Source organism: Pongo abelii, chromosome 5, assembly GCF_028885655.2.
Source record: "Pongo abelii isolate AG06213 chromosome 5, NHGRI_mPonAbe1-v2.0_pri, whole genome shotgun sequence".
NCBI classification, from domain to species: domain Eukaryota; kingdom Metazoa; phylum Chordata; class Mammalia; order Primates; family Hominidae; genus Pongo; species Pongo abelii.
Genome location: NC_071990.2, coordinates 153494042 through 153518376, shown reverse-complemented (window position 1 = coordinate 153518376; position 24335 = coordinate 153494042). Strand labels below are relative to the sequence as shown.

Below are 24335 nucleotides of genomic sequence, written 5' to 3'. Positions count from 1 at the left end.
GTGCACCTCTAATCCCAGCTACTCAGGAAGCTGAGGCAGGAGAATCGCTTGAACCCGGGAGGCGGAGGTTGTAGTGAGCCAAGATTGCGCCACTGCACTCCAGCCTAGGCGACAGAGTGAGAATCCGTCTCAAAAAAAAAAAAACCTCTCGTGGACTTAATATCTACGGCAGCCAATTGCTTCAGGAGTCCTTTGGGCAAGTCACCTTCAGTTCACACAGTCTATATTTTGTAGCACCATATTTTATGTGGTTATATTTTCTCAGCAGATAAGGTTTTTTGGTTTTGGTTTGGTTTGGTTTGGTTTTACCAAGGCTGCTTGCCAAAATCGTTGTGAGGGTAGAGCTGTTAGAAAAGAGTTTTCAGAGACAGAGTTTCAAAGTAGCCCTTCTTAAAATATAATTTAAGTCGGTACTCACAGGCAGCACTGAATACCTAAAGTCGAGCCGGCTTGGTGGGCTGGATGGTGACAAAGTTCAGTCCTTCAGTTCATAAATTAGTCCGTGACTGACTACCTGGAGAACTCTGAGCAAGCTACCTGACATTTCTAGATCTCTCTTTCCTCCTCACTAACCTAGAGAAAATCATGGAACCCACCATATCCAATGATTCTAAGAATTGAATGTGAGAATGCAGGTCAGGAGTTTACCGTCGTTCCCTGGATATGGAAAACACTCAAAAGATGTTCGTTGTTGTTACTGTTATTTTATGACGAACCCTATTTCTTTTCTCTCTTATTGATTGACTCTCTCTCCCTCAAATGCTCCTTACTCATTGGCTTTGATCACATGCAAGACTGTCCCATAAAATAGTCTCCTTTGCCCCACACACTGTCTAACTTCCATCTTCTATCTCGCCCCTCGTTCCCAGCTGAACTCAGAAACGTCTGCACATGAAATCTCCTTGTCTTCGCCTCCCTTGCATGGCTCAACCAATCTGCTTTCCATCTTAGTTGCCCCAAAAAAGCAACTTCCCTAGGATTACCAATGAATCCTGTTACCAAATTTTACAGATATTTTTCAGTCCACATCCTACATAACCTATCTGAAGCAGCTTACAATGTTGATACCTCCCTTCCTCCCGTGAGACAGGCTTTTTCCTTTGGCTTCCATAATCCCAAACACCCCAGTTCCTTCTGCCTCTCAGGCTGCAGCCTCCCGGTATTGTTTACAGATTCAATTTCCTCCATCCAACATTAAGCCAGAGGTGCTCAGGGCTCAATCTTAGGTCTTCTTCTTCTCTTACTACTCCATATTCTCCCACAAGACAATCTGGTGCACGTCCATGGCTTCCATCATTACCAAATGCAGATCACTCAGAATGTATGCTCCCAACACAACCCTCTTCTCTCAGCTCCTGGTACATATGTCCAGCTGCCCACAGGAAGTTTCTGCTCTAAGATTTAGAAGTCACCTCCATCCCTTTATCCCTCAAAATAAATCTGGTTTATAGGGAGAAAAATATTAAAATTCACAAACTAATAAATATTAGCATGTTTTATAAAGTCTGTTTGTATAAGTCTAAATTCTTACATATCTTGGGGAAATGTCCTGAATTTAGACTAAGGAAGTTATGTATACTATTGTAAAACATGGTTCTCATTCTCCCACCCCAAAATTGAATATATATTTCACACCCTAGTTCAGATTCTCTGCTTAAGTCTCTATTTTTTCCATTTACTAAGGGCAAGATGCAACATGCGGTGAAATGTTTTAACTACAGAGCTCTTTGTTCTTTATTCAACTTAAGGGTCAGGCCCAATTAGAAGAGGGTGGAGTGAGGACTTGACAAGAAATGCTGGCCTCATAAAACTTGGCTTTCCATCTTTAAATATACATTATAAAAGTCAGTGTATAAACAGGCTTCAGATCAAATTAACATTTGCTCTCTTCTATTGCATAACAGAAACCAGCAAACTAGTCAGCAGAGTTATAAACCTGTAACTTCAGTAAAAGACCACACACTGACTCAGATATCCAGACACAGTTATTATTTTTAGAATTGTCCTTATTAATAGGGTCAAACTGAAGAAGTAATAGAACCAGAAACAAAACTTATCTGTGCAGATGCTAACTGCAAGCAAAAAGTGTATTCTTCTGATACCCTAAAGAAACTTTCAGTGTTTAGTCTTCTGTGGTATTTATGCAGTATATGCTGATATATTTCAGCTTTTTTAAAAAAAATGAGTATATGGCCAGGTGTGGCCTATAATTCCAGTACTTCAGGAAGCTGAGGTGGGAGGATAGCTTGTGACCAGGAGTTTTAGACCAGCCTGGGCAACATAACAATATCTTGTCTCTACAAAAAAAAATTAAATATTAGCCTGGCACAATGGCACATGCCTGTAGTCCAGCTACTCGGGAGGCTGAGACAGGAGAATCGCTTGAGCCCAGGAGGTCAAGGCTGCAGTGAGCTGTGATAGCACCACTGCACTCCAGCATGGACAACAGAGTGAGACCCTATCTCTAAAAAACATTAGAATAAAATAAAAAATAAATTAGTATACATTAAGTTTCAGAAGAAAATAGTCAATAACCATTCAAATCAAATATTACATTGACTCACTTTCTCCCCAGAGCCAGTTACTTTGTAAGCCAGAAGAAGATAGGAGAACTGAATTGGGTCAGAGGCCAGTTGGCTGAGTCTCATGTTTGCACTGGCCATCCATTGTAGATATGTATCTTTGTAGAACCAAGTGAAATTCCTGAACTAACATGTTTAATGCATAAAAGGTACTAGATTTTTACAATTGAATTCATCTCTTAACAAAAATGGAAATAGACGTACAACAGAATCATGTTCATACTGCAAACCTTTTGTGACAAAGCTAGAATTGATAAACTGGCAAAAAGAAAAATTTAATAAATATATATTTGATATATGCAATTAAAACAAATTCTTCTTAACCAAACACCATTAACAACTATTTCTAAGTCTTCAGCTCACGTCAGAAGAAGAAAAACAACAAAGTAGTTTTTTTTTTTTTAACGAGTGTAACTTGGTTAATATGTGTTATTAAAGCAATTGATTTAAGTTGCATTAAGAAGAAATTCTTTTTAAATTTTATTATCTGGTCTTCTCAAGATAATGCATGAGAAAATCTTACTGAAGTAGAGTTGATTTCCTAAAAAACAACTCACACCAATTGTCTTAGTGAAACATAGCAGTGTGGTTGTTTTTTGTTTTTGTTTTTTTTAACTGAAAAGACAGGACTCGATGTACATGACCAGATTGGCCCCAAAAGTCCTTCTGTGCAGGCCCGAATGAACCAAGCCCAAAAGGTCAACGCCACGATGTGATGTTTAGGTGAAGGTTTGGAAAAATAATCAGCACTGTTTTCTTGCCTGCCAAAAGATAAAAATACAAAGCCTCTGGAGGAATCTAAGGTTTGACTGGTAGGAAGTGGAGGGGACAGGAGGTGAATGAGATGCAACCAGAAAGACAGGAAGCGGGGAGAGAAAACGCCTCTCAGTAGGAATCACCAGGCCCACCCCAGCCCCTGCAGCAACAGAAGGACCCACATTCAGCTTTTCCCCAAGCTTCCCTTTTTCTTTTTCCTTCTCTTCTTATTTTCCCTCCTTTGGTAGCAGCTGGTTTGGCTTTGTTGTCATTACACAGAAAGTCTGCATTTGTTAGTTATGAAAATAAATAATGGCCCATACATATGCAGAGATTCAAAACGAATATAAAGACAGGCCAAGCAGTTGCCTGAGAGAAAGCCAATATAATATTGCAGGTCTCTCCTTTTGTCACCTCTTTTCCCTCAGTATTTTCTGGTGATCACTTCAGATCAAATCTCTTTCCTGAGCTTCCTGAATGTCCACCTGCCCTCGTCCATCAAGACTTGATTCTCTCACACTCGTCAAGATGGATGTGCCCCAGACAGAACCGACGACTGTCTTCTTTCCTCGCCAGTCTGTTCCTATTCACTTCCCAGCTGAACCAAGAAATGTCTGCACATGAAGCCTGAAACATAGGCATTATTCTAGATTCGACCTTCTTCCTCACTTGCACACACCACTGGCACACAGACCAAAACAAATATTTTCTAATTATTTTTCAAAGCAAAACCAATTCTGCATTGGGCACCACCATAGTCCCTACCTTCTCCAGCCCAGATCATTACCACAGCCCACCGTGGGATCCTTTGCCTCCAGCCTTCCCTCGCCAATCCTTCCCCACAGGGTGGCCACAGTGATTTTTCCTAAAATCATATGCCATCAGGCCACTATCCTGCCTCAGTGTCCTGAGGCTCCTCCAAGCTCTAAACATGACATCTAAATGCAATGCTTTCACACAGTTTGCAAAGCTGTTAATGTATGTTTTTCCTTGCCTTCTCTCCCCACTCTAACTCCCATCCAAGTTCCACCCATGTCTTTCTGTTGACACATGCCATGCTTCTCATCCCCAGGACTTTGCACATGCTCTTCTTCTTCATGGAAACACACTTTTCCTCCTCTTGGCCCAACTGTCTCCTACTCATCTTCTAAGTGTGCCAGTCAAGATATCAATTCCTCTGTGAAATCTTATCTGCCCTTCCAGCCATGCTTAGTTTGTGTCTCATCATAGGACTTACTATGTAGGGTTTTAACTGCTTGTCTCAATGCCCAGATCAGTTTAGGCATGGAAAGGGATGGGCCATATCCATCTCGTTTATTGCTATTGATCCTGAGCCCAGCGCATTCTCACACACATAGTGGAGCTCAACAAGTATCCAATATCCGAACAATACTGAGATGCTAAAGCTCCCCTCACCCCCAACTTCATCTGTGGAGCACAGGCCTCTTGAGGGGGACGATTGGGTTCTATAAAGGAAGTAATGAGTGGGAAGGTGAGGACCCTGAACAATATGATGGCCATTCTACCTCAGGACCCCAAAACTCAAATCTGCAAGAACAAGGCTTGGTTCTAAGCAGGGGCAGTCTGCTCTTCAGCACTGGGTGGGGCCAGACATGAACATAAAGCAGATGTTCATAGATGAAGAGGGCCAGGAAGGGATCCATGAAGCCATGCATTGCCCCTGAATTATCCTCACTACTCTTTCCATCTTGAGGCTTTGCCTTTTTCCTAATATGAGTGTATTTTGTGATTGCCCCAAAGAAAAATCAACATATTCTAATTATTTCAAAGCTTGTTCTATATAGAAATGTTTTCCTGAATTAAAATGCCATTTTCCCCCGCTATAATATGTTGGTTATATAGACATTTTAATATGGTTCATTTTACTAATAATGATTTGTTTTCATAGTGTGTTTTAACTTTTTAAAATTTCTATTCCAAGATTTTACTAAACTCTACAAGATTAGCAGTTTCCTTGAATCATCTCCCCATTCACCACCATCACCAGGAAACACTTCAGCTTTAAACAAAATAGGTCTATGGTATTATTTTCCTAGAAATAAAAATCCTTATAAATGAATTAGTAACAAGGCTGAAGAAAAGGCATATCTTGATCAAAGGGTTTCTTACATATAAACTACATAAACTGTCGTGTAACTGACTGATTTTATGAGAAGCTGAAGTTCAGTGTACTCCTCTCCTGGCTTAACAGTTGAATATTAAGATACTAAAAATATTTGCTTCCATCATAGCCTACAAATTTGAAGATCAAGTTGTCCCAATAATGCAATTCTATGCCATAAGTATGTGGTGTAGTTATTTTTCCTTTATCATACTTCCTAACTTTATGGAGTCAGAAATCATACTTGAATGGTTCTTTCCTGCTATTTCCATCTTGAATTGATGCATTTCAAAGTGCTCCACAAACTACAACACATCTAGGGATTTAATTTGTGACTAGAAAACTTCAAAATATATCACATCTATTCTTGCTTTATAATTTTTTAAATAAATGCATTCCCTAAAGGGATATACAGTACTCTGAAAAAAAATTAAAGTCAAGGAGACTTTCATAAGGTTAGATTAAAAGGCAAGTTATGTAAACTGGGAAAAGGTGTTGTCCCATTAAGGAATAAACACTTAGCATTCCTTATCAACATATACGAACAATTAGCTAACTGTTCATATTTTAAGGCTCAGAAATGAAAATGAATTCTAAAAGAAAAATGAACTCTCCAGTGTTTAAGCACTCACACATCAAATAAGAGCCAATTTTAGCTAATCCTGTCAAAAAGCCTCATTGGAGGAGTCCGACAAAATAATATTTTTATTTTTGAAGTCCTATTTTTTATACCCGATTGACCCATAAATGTAGCTAACATATATAAAGCTTGGCTACCTTTACAGTCTCCTTATTAAAGGCACTCATCGAATATTTACATAAAATTAACTATGGTTTATCACATTTTGAAGCATCCAGGAACTATAAATAGTTTAAGCTGACAAATAAGATGTCAAAATCTGATTTCCTTTCTACTTCTAAGCATCAATATGTTTTCATAGAGTGTTAAATACAGCTTTAAATCTGATGTGAAATCACAAGTTTCTATACATATTTGGCCAAAGGAAAACCTATGACATTTTAGTTTTATCAGTGAAAGACTATATTATCCTTTAGGTGTTAAGGTACAGACAACATAGTTTTGAGCTGTAACATTTGGGAAAATAGTAAGAATCTGCACGTGAATTTTCAAAGCACTGTTATATAAACCAGCAACTGCCCAGGCCTGAGTAGATGCTTCCAAGAGCCGTTCCTGCTCCAGCTTGTTCATTTCACACTTGTGCTCACTTCGTATCTGGGGGTAATTCCATAAGCTTGTCTAGCCAAACATTCTCTCTACCAAGGAAACCGAGTCTTCTAGGTACTGAACATCACATGCCAGGAAGTGTGTTATACATTGATTGTTTCATTTAACCCCCTAGCAACTTTATGAGGAAGGAATTATACTAATCCTATTATACAGATGCAAAATTATAATTGAAGTAAAAGCCTGATCTAAGCCACACAGCAAGCAAGTGGCAGATGGGTTTTGAACCAAGGTCTCCTTTCATTCCAGAAGCTGAACTCTTATGCATTCTAACAACCTTCAAATATGGAAAGCCCAGCTTCTCCAAAGGGCAAGCTCTTCATTCAAGAATGGTATCTACTTTCCAGATTGCAATCATGCAAGGCATCTCTGCAACTGTCTGACCACCAAGTGTTCTGCTTCCTAGAAAGCTCACGTATAGGAAAGAAAAAGTGAGGAATTAACACAGCCAACCCAATGTTACTGTCTTCTATTTAACATATCTACGAGACAAATACTTACTAAGACCACACCAATATTAAGTTATTTGGGCAATACTTTGACTTATACGACAAGGATGAAATGCACAGTCCAACTCCCCAGCCACAACGGTACAAGGGAACAGAAGTCTTGTCCTGCCTTATACTCTGAGAAAGATATTGACTTTCTGCAGTACCTAGTATCTGTATCTACCCCAGCCCTTGACTCCTGAGTGATACTTTGTCTTGGTAGGACCACCCACATTATCTACTGTAACCAAAGCAAAGAGGGATTATGGGAATCGCAGCATAGAATTAGAAAACAGGTTCAAACAATATCGTTGGAACTCATAAAAGCAAAAAGGAAAGAAAGACTGGCAAAGAATTTGTTATAGAAAGAAGAATTCAAAATGTTTTTACACAAAAGTGGGAATGTATGATTGTCATAAAACATGAAGGACTAAAAGTATTCACAGTTATGCCAAGGAAAAAAAATCATACCAAAACACCTACTAATCATCTTTGAGTAGCAAAGTAGATGAGACAGAGAGAAGACGTAAAGAAGTTTTCAACAGCTTTGATGAATAGTTAGGGCTAAAAGGAGGAGGAGGAGAAAGTCAAATATTCTAATAGATTGTGCCAGGATGTTTTGAAAATTGTTCATACCATTAATCAAAAAAAAGATCTGAATTGGGACAGGGGTGGCAAGAAGTCGTATGGAACAATTTAAAACCTGTTGATAGGAGATTTCCGTCATAAACTCAAAGCGACCTCCCAGCACGCTGTTGTAAATATAGTTCTGAAGCTTGGAAGTTGTGTCAAAATGAAGTGGGAGACCACGTTCCACTTCCAACCAGTGAAAGCAATTCCACTTCCAACAATTCGCTTTGAGGTGTAGACCCAAAATAATTGAAAGCAGAAACTCAAATAGGTATTTTTACACCCATGTTCATAGCAACATTACTCAGTATACCCACAAGGTGGAAATCATCCAAATGTCCATCAACAGACAAATGGATAAACAAAGTGTGATCTATCCATACAGTGGAGTATTATTCAGCCTTAAAAAGGAAGGAAACTCTGACACATGCTACAACATGAATGAATCATGCAGACACTATGCTAAGTGAAATAAGCCAGATACAAAAGGACAAATATCACATAGATGCACTTACATGACGTATCTAGAATAGTTAAACTCACAGAGACAGAAAGTAGAAGAGCGGTTAGCAGGAGATGTGGGGAAGGGGAACCTGGAGTCATTGTTTAATGAGCACAGAGCTGGCCGGGCACAGTGGCTCACGCCTGTAATCCCAGCATTTTGGGAGGCTGAGGTGGGCAGATGACCTGAGGTCAGGAGTTAGAGACCAGCCTGCCCAACATAGCAAAACCCCATCTCTACTAAAAATACAAAAACTTGGCTGGGTGTGGTGGTGGACGCCTGTTATCCCAGCTACTCGGGAGGCTGAGGCAGGAGAATCTCTTGAACCCAGGAAGCAGAGGTTGCAGTGAGCTGAGATTGCACCACTGCACTCCAGCCTGGGTGACAAGAGTGAAAATCCATCTCAAAAAATAAAATAAAATAAAAAATAAGTACAGAGCTTCACTTTGGGAGGATGAAAAGTTCTGGTTGCACAAAAGTGTGAGTGTACTCAATGCCACTGAACCATACACTTAAAAAATGATTAAAAGAGTAAATTTCATATTATGTGTATCTTATCGCAATTTTATTTTTATTTTTAATATATATATTTTTAAACTTCAATAGCTTTTGGGGTACAAGTGGTTTTTGGTTTCATGGATGAATTGTATACTTTACCACAATTTTTAAAAATGAAGTTGAAGGCTGGGTGTGGAGGCCTGTTTTCCCAGCACTTTGGGAGGCTGAGGCAAAGGGATCACTTGAATCTAGGAGTTTGAGACCAGCCTGGGCAACATAGCAAGACCCCACATCTACAAAAGTTTTTAAATTAGCCAAGTGTGGTAGTATAGGCCTGTCATCCCAGTTACTCAGGAGGCTGAGGTGGGAAGATCACTTGATCCTAGGAGGTCGAGGTTGCCCTGAGCTGTGGTTGTGCCACTGCACTTCAGCCTGGGAGACAGAGTGAGACCCTGCCTTAAAAAAAAAAAAAAAAAAAAAAAAGAAGAAGAAGAAGAAGCTGAAGGTGTAGGAAGCATCTACATGGGGTGGGTCAAGAATAGGAATAAAGTTGGCCTGTTGAGATTCCTTTCTGTGCACCTTGCACTGGGCCAACGACTGGGTAGCAGCAGAACCCACATGCTTCCCATGGATCAGGTGCTGGGCTAGGTGAAGTCAGCATTTTGCCTTATCTAATCATCACAAGCAATGAGTTAGATTACCCTAGTTCCCATGTTACAGAAGCAGAAACTGAGACTCCAAGAAGCTGACTCACTGGTTCAAGTTCTCTTGGCTAGCAGATGGCAAAGCCATGATTAAATCCAGGTCTGTCTCATTCACAAGTCTTTCAGGAGTACCATGGTAGGGTTGGTGAAATAAAAAGAACTTGATGATCACTGAACAAGAACACCTAAATATTACGTTATATTTTAAACTATAATAAAAATATTATTCCCTGATGGAATTACTATATGGAAGGTATCATTGGGAGGGCATTTCAGAAGCAGTAATAAAACTATTTCCAGAACCCATGATACCTAACACTTCCATAGTTATATCTCACAAAATATGAAAGAGTAACCCCATAAAAAATATTCTTCAGTAGATTATGGCATATGCAAGTCTTTCTGGAAAACCTTTCCACATTCCCAGAATAAAATAAAGAAAAAAAGAAAAAGTAGAAAGCAACGTATTAAGGAAATAAATAAGAAATTTATATTCTGTGACAGAACAACTGCAGTATTATGTTTGGAAATAAATTTTGACTCACATATTAAAGCAAATATCTCCAATTTACAGCCAATGCAATGAGCCAAAGAAAATGAAATAGGATTTGGCTGTCTCAGTGAACACATTCCTAAAAATCCAGTGAGGACATTCAATGTGCCATGATTTGAACTATTTCACAACCACATCTGTACACAATGGCATGCAAATAAAAATGGCATGCCTTAATAATGCATCCCAAATTATATTTTTACAGCTAGTCAGTTCTAGTTAATCTTGTCAGTGACAACCACCACCTCCAAGAGACATCTTACTTTTATTATTTAAGAGGAACAAAAATATATCATTTGCATCTAAGTAAATTTTCAAAGAAAAAAAAATTTTTTAAAGGAATTCTAGGAAAGAAATTTGTCCTGGAAAGTTTCTTTTTCTAAATAACACTAAGTGAAGAGGAAAACCTCTATCTATTTGCCCTCACTAGACCCCAGTCTGTTGAAATTTTGGCCAGGGCAGTGACATGATCCCTTTTTTTGTCCAGCCTCTAACTTACCATCTGCAAAACCACAATTGTTTTAAGCACCTGGCAAAGGATCAAACCAACAGCTGCAATAAAGGAAAACATAATGAAATCAGTGACCACCATCTCATTGTAATACCTCAGGGACAATGAACCGCTTTCAGTAATGCTTCTCAGGGCTCAACAAATAAGCAAGTGCTATTCTACAGCCCAGAAAAGGACTTTCTGAAATTGTTCCTTCTGGGACAACAGATAACCATCAAAGAGGAGAGAATAGTGACGATTGGTGTGATTACTTCAATGCCATGCAGCATTCAGCTCACCTGTAGACCCCTCTCCTTCACTCTGTTCAATTATTTCCAGAGAATTATCCAAGTTTTCCTCCCACTTGCACTCATTGGAAATCTAAACTCTGGTGTCCAAAGTAGTAGAAACAATTTCAAAATTGTTCTTGTCCTAAGCTGAAGAAGCAAGGAAGAGGAAAATGATCTCGCAATCAGAGCAAGAGGGTAAAATTCAGAAACCCTGAACAGGACTGTGCTTACTGCCCTGCCTTCCCAGACTCGTAAATAAGTCCATTTTCCACCTTCCAATTTCTGGGCCATTTTGGTGCTTTGGGAGAAAATAGAAAAGATGGTTCACTAAGCTCTGGTGTGGGGGTGGAATATGCATGTCTCTCAAGCTGTCACACCTGTACACTTTTGACCCTCTAAGTGCTTAATAACGGGTTTCACTCATCTTCAGGAGTCCCCCCATATTAACTTCCTAGGAGAAGTTCCTCCCAGGTATCCTGATAAGAGTAATGAAAATAAATTGTTCTATTGAAAAGACACACGCACCCATATGGTCATCAGAACACTACTCAAAATAGCAAAGACATGGAATCAACCCAATTGCCCATCAGTTGTCCTAGATGAAGAACATATGGTATATTTACACCATGGAATACTACACCACCATAAAAAAGAATGAAATCATGTCATTTGCAGCAACATGGATGCAGCTGGAGGTCTATCTAAGAAAACTAACGTAGAAACAGAAAACCAAATACCATGTGTTCTCACTTATAAGTGGGAGCTAAATATTTGGTACACATGAACATAAAGACAGAAACAATAGACACTGGTGATGACTAGAGGTGGGAGGGAGGAAGGGGGGCAAGGACTGAAAAACTATCTATTGGGGCCAGGCACAGTGGCTGAGACCTGTAATCCCACCACTTTGGGAGGCCGAGGTGGGCAGATCACCTGAGGTCAGGAGTTCAAAACCAGCCTGGCCAATATGGTGAAACCCCATCTCTACCAAAAACACAAAAATAGCTGGGCATGGTGGTGTGCGCCTGTAGTCCCAGCTACTTGGGAGGCTGAGGCAGGAGAATCGCTGGAATCTGGGAGGCGGAGGTTGCATTGAGCCAAGATCAAGCCACTGCACTCTAGCCTGGGTGACAGAGCGAGACTCCATCTCAAAACAAACAAACAAACAAACAAACAAAAACTATCTATTGGGTACTATGCTCATTACCTGAGTGACAGATTCATCCATATTCCAAACCTCAGCCTCACTCAATATACCTTTGTAACAAACCTGCATATGTACCCCTGATTATTAAAATAAAAGTTGAAAAATAAATAAAAGGCAAAAATAAAAAAGGAGTAATGAATAAGCACTTGGGTGCTTCTGAATCAATGTCAAAGGGTTCCTGTAGCACAAGATTAACACACGAGTTCAGTCATCCCTGTTTTTAAAATTGGTTTAAGTCCACTTCAGAAATAAGAAAACAAACTAAAAGATAGCCTGTCAGACCTAGAAATAACTACTAGTTGTAGGTCCTTGAGGAATCGCCACACTGTCTTCCACAATGGTTGAACTAATTTACACTCCCACCAACAGTGTAAAAGTGTTCCTATTTCTCCACATCATCTCTAGCATCTGTTGTTTCCTGACTTTTTAATGATTGCCATTCTAACTGGTGTGAGATAGTATGTCATTGTGGTTTTGATTTGCATTTCTCTTGACCAGTGGTGATGAGCTTTTTTTCATATGCTTGTTGGCAGTATATTTATGTTGTTGGCAGTATAAATGTCTTCTTTTGAGAACTGTCTGTTCATATCCTTCACCCACTTTTTGATGGGGTTGTTTCTTTGTTTTGTGTGTGTGTGTGTGTGTGTGTGTGTAAATTTGTTTAAGTTCCTTCTACATTCTGGATATTAGCCCTTTGTTAGATGGATAGATTGCAAAAATTTTCTCCCATTCTGTAGGTTGCCTGTTCACTCTGATGATAGTTTCTTTTGCTGTGCAGAAGCTCTTTAGTTTAATTAGATCCCATTTGTCAATTATAGCTTTTGTTGCCATTGCTTTTGGTGTTTTAGTCATGAAGTCTTTGCCCATGCCTATGTCCTGAATTGTATTGCCTAGGTTTTCTTCTAGGGTTTTTATGGGTTTAGGTCTTACATTTAAGTCTTTAATCCATCTCGAGTTAATTTTCTTATAAGGTGTAAGGAAGGGGTCCAGTTTCAGTTTTCTGCATATGGCTAGTCAGTTTTCCCAACACCATTTATTAAATAGGGAATCCTTTCCCCATTGTTTGTTTTGTCAGGTTTATCAAAGATCAGAGGGTTGTAGATGTGTGGCATTATTTCTGAGGCCTCTGTTCTGTTCCAGTGGTCTAGATATCTGTTTTGGTACCAGTACCATGCTGTTTTGGTTTCTGCAGCCTTGTGGTATTTGACCCAGCCATCCCATTACTGGGTATATACCCAAAGGATTATAAATCATTCTACTCTAAAATCACATGCACATGTATGTTTATTGCAGCACTATTCACAATAGCAAAGACTTGGAACCAACCCAAATGCCCATCAATGATAGACTGGATAGAGAAAATGTGGCACATATACACCATGGAATACTATGCAGCCATAAAAAAGGATGCAATCATGTCCCTTATAGGGACATGGATAAAGCTGGAGACCATCATTCTCAGCAAACTAACACAGGAACAGAAAACCAAACACCGCACGTTCTCACTCAAAAGTGGGAGTTGAACAATGAGAACACATGGGCACAGGGAGGGGAACATCACACACCGGGGTCTGTCAGGGGGCGGGGGACTAGGGGAGGAATAGCATTAGAAGAAATACCTAACTTAGATGACAGGTTGATGGGTGCAGCAAACCACCACGGCACGTGTATACCTATGTAACAAACCTGCACGTTCTGCACATGTATCCCAGAACTTAAAGTATAATAAGCAAAAAAAAGAAATAACTACCAGTCTACTTTCTTAGCTTAAATAACAATTTCTCCTAACAAACAAAAATCAATGAATGAAAAAAACCTTTACAGGATGGTTGTTTAATAGAACAAATACAATCCATGCATAAGAAGAAATGTTCTATATTTATTTGCATGGTAAATTTAACTCAAACTAGCATAGATAATCTGGTGCATTTAATAGTTCTTATGGTTGGGCACAGCTTCTTCGTTATCTGCTGCTTTGGCCCTGCACTCAGACAAAGAACTGTGTGAATATTAGACATTCAGTAAACAAAAACAGGAGTGGTTTTAAGGTCTACACCACTTGGGCACCCACATAGCTCGAGTCACAGTGGCCACACTGCGCTGCAGGAGAGTTATCTCAGATAGGATGCATCCCACATCAGAAAGCGGAGTTCTCATTTCTCAACGGTGTTTGGCTTCTCAAGCTGCATTCCATCCACATCCCATTCCAGCTGATGAGAAAAGAGAGCCCGGAAAAATCAAGCATCTCCGTTTCCTCCCCTCTCCAGAGCTCGCCTCAGGAAAGAAAACGATCCAGCTGTGCGGCCTAAACATGCTACTTAACGTCCACAGGCCACACCCAGGTCCTCATCGGTGAGAGGAAAGAGATATATCTGTTGTTCGTTAGTGCCCATTCAGTTCTAAACTTCAATTATTCTCTTTTCTCACTCACCTGAGGTCTATGTCTCCTTGTCGTCTGGCTTCTTGATGTCCCAGATTGGTGATCTTTTTACTGCTTTCAAAGAGTTTACCTAAATGTTGTAGCTGCTGCACTAAGTTGCAGGAATATGGGCCTGTTTAGGGAATGTTCGCTGTTTGAGTCCCAAGCTCCATGCGATCCTGGGTGAAGCCCAGGTTACCCTTCTGGGATTCTTGATACATCCATTGATGACTGCTATACAACCCAATGAAACAATATATGCAAACCCTTTGTCAACTGCAAAACTTTGCCCCAATAAAAGGTATTATTACTCCATACTATGGACTAATATACAGCCATTAAAAATGAATGAGTGAGACCAATATGTACTTATACGGAAAGATCTCCAATACACATTATTCGATGAGAAAAGCTAGGCATAGAATAATGTGTAGAGCATAAGGCAATGTATGTTAACAAAATATCTATGTGTGGGATGTGTGTGTGTGTACGTATGTAATTTTCAGAAGAAATTGTTAATAGTGTTTACCTATTGAGAAAGGGACTGTAGATTTTTTTAATTTTTTTTATTATTCTTTAAGTTCTAGGGTACATGTGCACAATGTGCAGGTTTGTTACATATGTATACATGTGCCATGTTGGTGTGCTGCACCCATTAACTCGTCATTTACATTAGGTATATCTCCTAAGGCTATCCCTCCCCCCTCCCCCCACCCCACAACAGGCCCCAGTGTGTAATGTTCCCCACCCTGTGTCCAAGTGTTCTTATTGTTCAATTCCCACCTATGAGTGAGAACATGCGGTGTTTGGTTTTTTGTCCTCACGATAGTTTGCTGAGAATGATGGTTTTCAGTTTCATCCATGTCCCTACAAAGGATGTAAACTCATCCTTTTTTATGGCTGCGTAGTATTCCATGGTGTATATGTGCCACATTTTCTTAATCCACTCTATTGTTGTTGGTTATTTGGGTTGGTTCCAAGTCTTTGCTATTGTGAATAGTGCCACAATAAACATACATGTGCATGTGTCTTTATAGCAGCATAATTTATAATCCTTTGGGTATATACCCAGTAATGGGATGGCTGGGTCAAATGGTATTTCTAGTTCTAGATCCCTGAGGAATCGCCACACTGTCTTCCACAATGGTTGAACTAGTTTACAGTCCCACCAACAGTGTAAAAGTGTTCCTATTTCTCCACATCCTCTCCAGCACCTGTTGTTTCCTGACTTTTTAATGATCGCCATTCTAACTGGTGTGAGATGATATCTCATTGTGGTTTTGATTTGCATTTCTCTGATGGCCAATGATGATGAGCATTTTTTCATGTGTCTGTTGGCTGCATAAATGTCTTCTTTTGAGAAGTGTCTGTTCATATCCTTCACCCACTTGTTGATGGGGTTCCTTTTTTCTTGTAAATTTGTTTGAGTTCTTTGTAGATTCTGGATATTAGCCCTTTGTCAGATAGGTCGATTGCAAAAATTTTCTCCCATTTTATAGGTTGCCTGTTCACTCTGATGGTAGTTTCTTTTGCTGTGTTTTCAGTCTTCAGATACCCCAGCAAAGAACAAAAGCTCTTTAGTTTAATTAGATCCCATTTGTCAATTTCGGCTTTTGTTGCCATTGCTTTTGGTGTTTTAGACATGAAGTCCTTGCCCATGCCTATGTCCTGAATGGTATTGCCTAGGTTTTCTTCTAGGGTTTTTATGGTTTTAGTTCTAACATTTAAGTCTTTAATCCATCTTGAATTAATTTTTGTATAAGGTGTAAGGAAGGGATCCAGTTTCAGCTTTCTACATATGGCTAGCCAGTTTTCCCAGCACTATTTATTAAATAGGGAATCCTTTCCCCATCTCTTGTTTTTGTCATGTTTGTCAAAGATCAGATGGTTGTAGATGTGTGGTATTATTTCTGAGGGCTCTGTTCTGTTCCATTGGTCTATATCTCTGTTTTGGTACCAGTAACATCCTATTCAACATAGTGTTGGAAGTTCTGGCCAGGGCAATCAGGCAGGAGAAAGAAATAAAGAGTATTCAATTAGGAAAAGAGGAAGTCAAATTGTCCCTGTTTGAGATGACATGATCGCATATCTAGAAAACCCCATCGTCTCAGCCCAAAGTCTCCTTAAGCTGATAAGCAACTTCAGCAAAGTCTCAGGATACAAAATCAATGTGCAAAAATCATAAGCATTCTATACACCAATAACAGACAAACAGAGAGCCAAATCATAAGTGAACTCCCACTCACAGTTGCTTCAAAGAGAATAAAATACCTAGGAATCCACCTTACAAGGGATGGATGTAGTTCTCTTCAAGGAGAACTACAAAACCACTGCTCAACAAAATAAAAGAGGACACAGACAAATGGAAGAACATTCCACGCTCATGGATAGGAAGAATCAATATCGTGAAAATGGCAATACTGCCCAAGGTAATTTATAGATTCAATGCCACCCCCATCAGGCTACCAATGACTTTCTTCACAGAATTTTAAAGTTCATATGGAACCAAAAAAGAGCCCGCATTGCCAAGTCAATCCTAAGCCAAAAGAACAAAGCTGGTGGCATCATGCTACCTGACTTCAAACTATACTACAAGAGACTGTAGATTTTTGAATGAGACCAAAGAAAGACTTTAACCTTTCATTATGTACAATGTTGTACTGCTTAACATTTAACCTTCTGTGTATTCATTTGCTGTTTTTTTTTAATAATCCATAAAGAAGAACTGTATACTTTAAAAATTTCAAGCCAACACCAGCCCGGCATCTACAACCTTCTTTTCTTTTCTCGTTCTGCTACCATATCATCCTATGGTTATTTCCCTACAACTCACAGACTAAGCAATGAACTTCACCACTAGAACCTTGTTAAGCAAGAGAAAACTACCACAGTTCTTTCACACAGAATAGGAAAAAGGCTAAGTGTGAGCTGTGTTTTAAGTCTTCAGATACTCCAGCAAAGAACAAGCAGCAGGTACCCAAACCACAGGTGAACACTGCAGTCTGTTTCTGGTCCGATAGTCACAAATGTATTTGTGACTCTCCTCCCCAAGCTGGGCCAATTGCCCTTGGCTTTCAGCTCACCCAAACCTTTAGTCCTACAGGGCCTTGGTCTCCTCTCCAAATAAGAGGACGGAATTGTCCTTAACCTTCATCCTACACCTGGTAGGATACAAGGAGACAAACAGGAGCATCCTAGTATCTACCCATTGCATGGTAACAGCCCCATTTACCCTTGGCAATCAGGACTAACCCCAGACAACTCTGTGGCCCCCATCTGTTGCCTGTTAACCTAGTGGGATAAGGAGCCAGCTATGATCAGGTGACACTCCTCACTTCCAATGGCCTTTTTGGAAGCACTCCTTTCCCTTGGAGAAGGCAACAGAACACAATGGTTAAGAGTCAGGCTTTGCAGTGCTACTAGTCAGATTCAACACTGGTTTTGTTTCTTACATACCTTGGTTTCCTCATCTGAAAAGTGAGATTAATTACAATGCTGACTGCTTCAAATTTTATGGAGGATTAAATGAGATGATGCATCCAGGACACGTAACATAGAGCCTGGAGCAGGGCAAGTATTCATTATGCATTAACCATTATTATTAGATACTAAATCTCCAAACCAACAGAGCTCAAATTTGTAAGGACAGCATCTAAACCACAATACCCTCAAACCAGTTTATAATAACATCATTTTCTCAGTAAACAATCCATTTTTACCCTTAAGTAATTTTCTTCACATCATATAACTTGTTAGGCTACATTTATGCAGTCCATTGTAAATCATGCAAAACACTTGGTCCTATGCAAAAAATCCACTCCAGTCAGCATAAGGCTAATTGTCAGGGCTGAAAACTATTCTAATGCTGGAAAAAGCAGGCAAAAAAAAAATGTAAGAATAAGAGCCATTTACTCAAGCCTCTGAACAAAATACATTCAAACACCTTTTTAAACAACCAAGAATTACAGTCTAAACTGTCCAGGAATGTGGTGAAGTCATAACATGCCTCTTCCTGAGACTCTAACCCAGATGAACAACTCACTTCTGGGCTTTACAGTGAACGTGGTCACCTCTGCTGCCCAGGAAGTTAAACGACAATGCTCATCTACAGTTTGAAGTGAGCCCAAAATGATTAAGCCAATCTGCGGAACAGAAAAGTACTCTGATTCCTGATTCATGCTATCTGAATTGTCCTCATTGCTTACAAATGAGAACAGGGAAGAGGAACTATATTTTATTTAACAGAATATATTTCAAGAAGCGTTCAATTTGATATAATTACCTTTTTGCAATCTATTCTCCTTCTACTGATTAATAATTTGGTGCCATTCCAAACTCCATTTTCAAGTAGCAATTATAAAGGTTATTATGAAATTTAGCTTTGTAAAATTTACTACAAAATGCTCGGCTTGTTTGGAAGCAGGGCCCCATTCTTCGGGAGTGTTCTCATGGAAAGAGACATAGCAGGCTGAATGGACGATGCAGACTTACCCAGCCATAAGAGAAAGGATATTTTAATAATTTATACATCCAACCAAATTTAATTTAAAGTTTTTACTTTTAATTCCATATTGTGCACATTAAATACCACCTTTGTTATTTTTTAAAGTATATTTTAAGTCAGGGAAGGCCAGTTAAAACCACAAAAAAGGGCAATGTAGCAATCAAAGATAATATAGAAAATTCATTCAAGGAATTTTCTAAGTCTCCCTACAAGCTAAGAAACTGTATATTTGAGCCCAAGGATACATGACCTCTGCTATCTAAAGCTTGGTGTTCATAAGGTTTAAAGAACAAAGCTTAGGTAAGAGGTAGAAATCCACAGGGAAGTTTTTAAATGTTCTGATCTCTTCTTTTGATTTTATAGCAGAAATGGTAACACATCATATAACCGGCTATGCTGCATTTATACAGTCAATTGTAAATCATGCAAAACACTTGGCCCTATTTTCAGGTGCTGGCTATGAGAAAGAAATTTGTGTCTAAGAAGTAAGGCATGTTTCTTTTTGTGTCCAGCTTGTTTCACTTAACATAATGTCATCCAGGTTCATCCATGTTGTTGCAAATGGCAGGATCTCCTTTTTGAAAGACGAATAATATCCCACTGTGTATGTGTGCATGTATATACATATGTACATGTTTGTATGTGTGTGTGTTTGTATATACACACATATATATCACACAATTATATATACATATATCACTCTCTCTATATATATCACACACACTATGTATCTATATCACACAATTTCAGGCATGGAATAGTGGAGAAAATGGAGAGATATTGGTCAAAGGGTACAAAGTTGCAGTCATGTAGCATGAACAAGTCTAGAAATCTAATATACAACATGATGACTATGTTTAACAATACTGTATTATACACTGGAAATTTGCTGAGAGAGATTTCAGGTGCTCTCACTCCATGCCCCCCCCCAAAATGATAACTACTTGAGGAGACTGATGTTAATTAGCTTGACTGCAGTAATCATTTCATTATGTATATGTATATCAAAACATCTTGTACACCTTAAATATATACAATTTTATTTTTTAAATAATTAAAAATAATAAATAAAGAGAAAAGTAAAGAAAGAAGAGGTAAAAGTGGATTTAGAAGCACAATAATTAAATGTTAAATTATTTTCTCTGCTTAGTCTCAGAGCAGAAAGGTATCTATAGGGAATGGGATACAGCCAACAGGAGGTAATGATGCCAATGATTCTTTACAGAGCACCTACTGTAGGTTAAGCATGAACTCTAATCACTACATCTGTCCAGCAAGGTAGGAACCAGGGTGCCATTCACAGTTGAGGAAATGGAAGTTCAGACACATCAAACATAGTAGACATCAACGTCGGGGAGCGAGGTAGTGATTGGCTCACAGTGATTTCACAGGGCGAGCCCCAGTGCTCACCTCTGTACATGTTACTGCCTCCTGAGAACAGTTAGTTGGTCCAGAGGTGTGTCCCAAAGCTGCGCCAAGCAGGGTGCTTCTCTAATATTTGCTAACTGGAAGAATGCCACAGGAAGTCAACCCTGGCAGCTGTTGCCAACTCTGCTTCCCACCTTAGGGAAAATGCATACTTGCAGACAGAGAACGCGAAGCTGACACATAGAGAAGAGTGGCGGTAAGGCTAAGGTCCTCACAGGGTCTGAGTCCCTGGGTCTGTGATCACTGAGGTCTGGTTGCACCCCGCCATGTTTGCAGATAGCCAAGACACGCGAGTAAACCTTCCACTGAAATCCATTCCTTTTCTTTTACCCCCACCTCTACCCAAAGCTAGTTTGAACTGGATTTTGCTCACTCAAAACTAAAAGCCTTAACTAATACGTGAAATAATTTTTCTAAGACTAAACAGATAAATCATAACTATTTTTCTATGGTGATATAATAATTTGTATAAAAATTTGATCTATAATTTGTAAAGCAAGTTCTCATGTAATAACCATTTTTATCAACTACATGTTACAAATTGTGACAAAATATGATCTGGATTAAAAATCCAAAAATACATTGAAGGTAAAGAATAGGCACGCTGTCTTGCATATAAGACATGAAAGTTGAAAAATATAGGTGAAAGAAAGGAAAAAGGAAAAGTTAATGAACATGAAGTCCTGTTTTTCTGACCCTTCCGTATCTACTGCCATATTGGCAGGTCCAAAGCAGATAGCTGCACAGTGATGACTCCCGTAGTTTTTCTTAGAAGAATGCTACTGTAACCTTACCCATAGCCTTTTAATAACAGTTCACCCCACTTAACTGGTAACTGAAACAAAGCCAATTATAAAGAAGGGAACAGCCTCTACTAAATCTTACAGAAGTAAATCGGTCTCCTCTGTTATTTCTTGGTAAATGATTCAGTCTTTAATTTCTACTCTTTTCATTTCAAATATACTATTAAGTATTTAAATAACTTCATATTGCAAACTAAATCACAGTGATCCCTAATCCAGGTATAGTTCTAAGCAAAAGAGGAGTCCTAAACAAGATTGCGCCAGACCAGTAACGACTGTTGTCTTGTTTCTAATTAAACAAAGGTAAACTCCTTAGGGAAAAAAAAATGAAGCAATGGAAAGTACTATTTTAATTCACAGATAAAATGCTTAAAAAAAAAAAAACAAAACAAAACAGGAAAGGATCCAAAGGCAGGGTAATGGGTCAGGATACATTCAAACAATCAAAGTGAGGGTCAGACACTGTTTCCAGGCTGATGAGTCAGCGTATCTAGTCTATGTGTGTAGCATGCTCTTCACATGTCAGTAGACCTCATGGCCAGTATATGTGCAACTGCAGTCAGTGACCGATCACAACCCAAAAAGGCTAGCTCTTCCTCTCTGGAATATATAGCTAGGGTTAATAATCACTGGCTGCATGACTGAAATATTTTACCCTTGCTGGTCAGGCCAGCAGCTGTAAAGACCTAGATTCCTGGTGGTACTCTATTATCAACACAGGCTTTCCTCTGCTATGATTTCTCAACAACCCAAAGGAATAATATTGTATTCGCCTCAGCTACCTGATGTCCACCTGACACAATTTCTCTTGGGCTCATGGGTAATGAACGAAAGCTGAACTTCAGTGCAAATTTGACCTCTTGCAAACAGACAGTCAAAATGATTTGCAAATAAAGTGTAAAGATTTGGTAAATACAGAATAATCCTTCTGTACTGAGGGAAGAGTAAAAAAAAGTTAGTATATAATTAATCAATTGCAGCATGGATTTTTTAATGAAGTTTTTACTACATCAGTAAAAGAAGTTTACTATGGAAAAATAAAAATACAGATATGCAAAAAGAACAAAATTTATCCATAATCCTATCATTCAGAGATAGTCACTGTTAATATTTTGTAGTACATATTTCAAAAGTCTCTACCCATTGCAACTGGGTGTGGTGACTCACATCTGTAATCCCAGCACTTTGGGAGACCGAGGCAGGCAGATCACTTGAGGTCAGGAGTTCAAGACTAGCCTGGTCAACATGGTCAAACCCTGCCTCTACTAAAACTACAAAAATTAGCCAGGCATGGTGGCAGGTGCCTGTAATCCCAGCTACCAGGGAGGCTGAAGCAGGAGAATCGCTTGAACCTGGGAGGCAGAGGTTGCGATGAGCCAAGTTTGCGCCACTGCACTCCAGCCTGGGTGACAGAGCGAGACTAGGTCTCAAATTTAAAAAAAGAAAAAAAGTACATACACATTGGTGTGTACGTGTGTGTGTTTGTGTGTGTGTGTGTATGTGTTTATGAATATACATACAGTGGCACTTCAGGATCTGTGGGGGATTTGTTCCAAGACACCCCAGATACCAAAATCCATAGATGTTCAAGTCCCTTATATAAAATGGCATATTATTTGCATATAACCTACCCAATCCTCCCATATAGTTTAAAACATCTCTAGATTACTTATAATACCTAATACAATGTGCATTCTCTGTAAATAGTTGTTATATTGCTTCGGGAATAATGACAAGGAAAAACTCTGTATATGTTCAGTACAGACACTACCATCCATTTTTTTTCAAATATTTTTGATTTGCAGTTGGTTGAATCCCTGGATGTCGAACCCACAAACATGGAGGGTGGACTGTACTTATGTATGGACTTATGTACGTGTGCAGCCATATATGAATACACACACACATACACAAAGTGTTTACAAGAAACTCTTGAATCAAACTTTTTATCTTGCCTTATATTCAGAAACAAAGTAGCCACCAGAAAAGCATTTTATAAGCAATAAATGTTACCCAGAGCCCTTCATTGTAGGGCAAAAATGTATCTTCAATCAGGAAGTTTGACACTGATGCCCTTACTTGGTTCAGTAAGGAGATGTGGGATCAAAATCAGAAAAAAAGAAGGGTACTTCATCCCCAAAGTTATGCTAGGACACACCTTGCTCTTCCAGCTCCTCCCCGGGATTTACAGAAAGTCAGGAGAAATGCAGTCAGAACAGGTGGCAGAGTGAAAGAAGCCTATTTCTGGGACCTAGATTCATATTTTGCTATTATCTCATGTGTTTACACCAAGTGCATCAATAGTACCAACCTTAAGAAAAAGTATTATATAGGGAGAAAGAAGGCGAGAGGAACTGAAATCTTTCAAACACGTTGTATATAATTGATAAAAGCTGGCCAAAGCATTTTCTTCCTTCCCTGAGATCAGTTTTACTGCACAATTTTAAAAATTCAAGAGTGTATCTAAGTTCATCATCTACTAATTGTTCATGTTGTGGAAAAGTTTATGTCAACTCTTAGCAGCAATACTCTCTAGCCATTTTTAAAAACATCCTTTCATAAATATCTCATAGAAGTAAAGCCAGAGGAAGAAAATCAAGAAAGTTGCAAACATAAAAATTATGACATATAAGCTAAGCCTACCTTAATAAATTGTAGCTTGGAACTAGTTGTTTCCCTTCATATCATAATAAAAAATATCAAATACACTTACCTCCATAATAGCTACATTATCTATACCTACATTATCTATTGCTCCTCTTTAGGAGCATCTTTAGATTTTATTAATATCACTCCCATGTCAAACTTCAAAAGTAAGTTAAAATAATACATCACTCACATCCTAGAAACAAAATATTATTCAATCTCTGGATACAAAATAGATTTACTGCTAATGATGGTGAAACAGATATATATAAGAAATATGTTCGAATATATTACAAATAATTTTTTTAAACTCACACTATTCTATTAGGTTGGTGCAAAAGTAATTGCGATTTTGCCATAAAAATACAGTTATCACACATGCAGAATTGAGCATGCAATGACTAACGACAAATCACAGGCCACTTACAATTAAGTAGAACTCTCTTCATGGTTCTGTGGAAAAGTAT

General features: G+C 38.9%; 1 protein-coding gene across 2 annotated transcripts in view; it reads right to left on the bottom strand.

The window, feature by feature from the left end:
- Positions 1-24335, bottom strand: part of ESR1 (estrogen receptor 1) — a 303200-nt gene that overhangs the window by 231652 nt on the left and 47213 nt on the right. The gene's annotated exons all lie outside the window — the stretch shown is intronic.